Source organism: Anarrhichthys ocellatus, unplaced genomic scaffold (genome assembly GCF_004355925.1).
Source record: "Anarrhichthys ocellatus isolate YVR2014 unplaced genomic scaffold, GSC_Weel_1.0 scaffold10, whole genome shotgun sequence".
Lineage (NCBI taxonomy): Eukaryota > Metazoa > Chordata > Actinopteri > Perciformes > Anarhichadidae > Anarrhichthys > Anarrhichthys ocellatus.
In genome coordinates this window covers 10,742,778-10,746,106 of record NW_022280040.1, presented here as the reverse complement: position 1 = coordinate 10,746,106, position 3,329 = coordinate 10,742,778, and the positions used below count along the sequence as shown (strand labels likewise).

Genomic DNA, 3,329 nt, shown 5'->3' with positions numbered 1-3,329 from the left:
GGGAAATGAAGGAAGGAAGGAAGCAAGAAAGGACACACATTTTTAGATAAGACTCAATGATTAGGACCCCTCTGCTGGTGGAAACTATTGTACTATTTCTCCTTGATTTTGAAAAGGGAACACAAATATAGTTGTCATAGCAGTTTTGTTACTTTAAAATCTGCATCCTTTACTTTTTAGTGTGTGAACGCTGATGTGCCAATAATAGTAAAGTAAACAAGATGTGGACGTCTCACACTCATAATCAAATATTGTTTTTATCTTCTTTACATGTGTTGTTTTTAAATCATCTTTCCACAGAGATGTGCTACTCAAACGCAACCACGTTTTTGTTATGTACTACAAGTCGATATCCAGTGCTTTCACACCAACATGTATAATAAATATACATTTTGTGAAAGATGTGATTGTTTTAAGCTCTCACACTCAAAGGAAAAAGTCATGGTATAAAACAGTCGTTTCCAGGCCTGGAGATATTTCTATTTTATTCTATTTTTGTTTGTCTTGAACAATTAGGACTCCCTCTGTTTGCTGCTGACTAGCTTTTAGTCTTTTACAGTTATGATAAAACTATCCGTAATTTATAAGTGGAGAGGTTGTTGTCTGTCTTTGAAGACAATGTCTACTATTTATCAAATGTTTTTAACGTATTTGTAGAGCTTTTTAAAACATAAAAGTTGTCAATAATATATTCTGAACTTGTGTGTATAGTTCTGATATATTCCCAGTAGTGTTGGTTGATAAAGATGTACAATAGTGGAAGAGGCTTAGTTCAAACACTGGCACAAACAAAGTGGAACTTTTCAGACATGCCTTCCTTGTTTTAGAGAATTAAAAGAAACATAAGCACTTATTATATTTATTGGATGACTTGCGTTAACCGACACATCACAAGAGGGAAAAGTTTCACATTATTTTACAGTCAAATAGTCGTAATATATATGATACTACACCTGTATGTGCAATTCTTTCTACAATAACACTTAAAATGCAGGGAAACCTTTCATTTCTGTGTTTATATTGAGCTATGAGGCTTAATTGTACATGTACAGACACATCTTATCCTCTCAGAATCAACCTGTTTGAGTCGGATGGTCTGTGTGTGTTTGTACAGGCCACACGGTGGGTGTTTGTTGGCACTTTACATAAGCAAAGAACATCTGTCTTATCGCTAAATATGTAAAATGATCATCCTACAGCAGATGCAGACTTGTTCCTTTTTGCTTACGGTCGTCTACCTGCATAGAAATTACATTGAGTTGGTGTTTGAATAGAAACTTTGCCAGTTTTCAATCGGGACTTAATAGCAGAGTCTGTTTATTTTGATAACAAATAGTGTTTAAACTGTAAGAATTTGTGGAGCATATTAGGAGTATTAAATACTCAGTGATGTGTACACGGAGCACATGTTGCAGCTGACCTGCTCTTCCTCGATGGCTCACTCACACATGCCGAGTTTAGTTAGACGGATGCTTTTCTCACACTGGCATGCATCAGTCTGCATTAGTGTTGGGCCTCTAGGGCAGCGCTATTGTCAAATCAGCAATATGTAAACATTGCGAAATGATGTGCTTGTTGATAGTGTGTGTGTGTGTGTGTGTGTGTGTGTGTGTGTGTGTGCGCAAAACATGCAGTGAAAGCAAGTCAAGTTGGCCACGATCAAGCTGTCCTAGCTCCTCTTCTACCTGTCCTAGCTCCTCTTCTACCCGTCCTAGCTCCTCTTTCACCCGTCCTAGCTCCTCTTTCACCCGTCCTAGCTCCTCTTTCACCCGTCCTAGCTCATCTTTTACCTGTCCTAGTTCCTCTTTTACCCGTCCTAGCTCCTCTTTTACCCGTCCTAGCTCCTCTTTTACCTGGCCTGACCCCTCCAGGTCCGTCTCCTTAATATGCACAAGGTGCCGTGAAGATTGTAAAGTGAAGTCTGTGCTCAGCTGCTCTTCTGAATGCTGAGCGGAGCGACAAGAAATCAAAAGCTGCTTACACCAATTAAAACGTCTTCTCGTTCGTCGCCACACGATCACACATCATCGTCACCGTGATTCATCTGAGGCCTCGTTGCTCCTCATGACTCACCCCTCGCAGGTTTTTTTTATTGGGTCACAAAAACTCGACTCCTTAAAATTGTTATGTTATTGTTTGTTTGTAAAAGTAGGGTATGAGGTTGTCAGGTCGGACCAGGGTAATCAGATTTACCGGGCTGAGCTTTTTTTTTTCCCACGAGTACCTTTCTTTCTCTCTAAATTTTTATTTTTCTGTCTCTTGCTCTCTCTCTCTCTGTCTGTCTCTCGCTCTGTCTCTCGCTCTGTCTCTCGCTCTGTCTCTCTCTCTCACTCTCTCTCTCTCTCACTCTCTCTCGCTCTGTCTCTCGCTCGCTCTGTCTCTCGCTCGCTCTGTCTCTCGCTCGCTCTGTCTCTCGCTCGCTCTGTCTCACGCGCTTTACTTCCTGGATTGTGGCAACACCTTCTGTATTACAATAACAGTAAAGAGTTATTCAGTGTCGGAGGGTAGGAACCTACCAGCTGAATGCAGGTGAGGTTTGGCTGTCCGGTTCAAGTCATCTTGTGGCTGTGGACTGGACTGTAACATTTCAATTCAAACGTGAAGAAAAACATCTGAATTGCACACTGGTAACAGGAAGTTTTTAATTTGTTTGTAGCTGTGTGAGGCTGACGGACGGTTGTGAGCGACAGGATGGCGTGTTCCGATTTCCCCTCTCTGTCTCCAGTTGGTCTCTCCCACCCCTCCACGGAGAGCTATTTTTAATGATACTGTTTTTTTTTAATGGCGCCAGTAATCTTTTAGTGTTGACTGTGATGTCCAGAGGGGATAGTGGTCACATGCACCAGCCCATCTTCCTCCCTCCCAAATATTGATTCTGACACTTCAAATCTGCAGATATACAGTACTCAACAAATACCAGTGCCCTCTTCTTCCCTTATTTTAAATCTTTATAGTCATTGTTATTGTTAATATATAAGGTAACATGAGGCCGTATAGAGTCGGTGGCTCGCTGTGACTTATCGTAATTGATAACGCTTAATTTTGTAAAGAAACTGACAGTGAAATTGTATTTAATCCTCTTCCTCAGTTCAGTATCGATACTTATTTGAAGTCTAAAGAGGAAAAGATATGTTGTATTTGGCTTCTTCGTCTGTCAACGGGACTTGTTGATTAAGGCCAGTTGTTACCTGAAGGAGTAACGTGCCGACGGTGTACTAACCTGTACTAACGGGTCAGATACTGTAGAGGAAGACCTGTACTAACGGGTCAGATACTGTAGAGGAAGACCTGTACTAATGGGTCAGATACACGTAGAAGAAGACCTGTAC

At 41.1% G+C, this 3,329-nt stretch overlaps 1 protein-coding gene across 1 annotated transcript in view; it reads left to right on the top strand.

The window, feature by feature from the left end:
* The window catches only part of LOC116385069 (cullin-1), a 17,014-nt gene that overhangs the window by 1,024 nt on the left and 12,661 nt on the right, over positions 1-3,329 (top strand). The gene's annotated exons all lie outside the window — the stretch shown is intronic.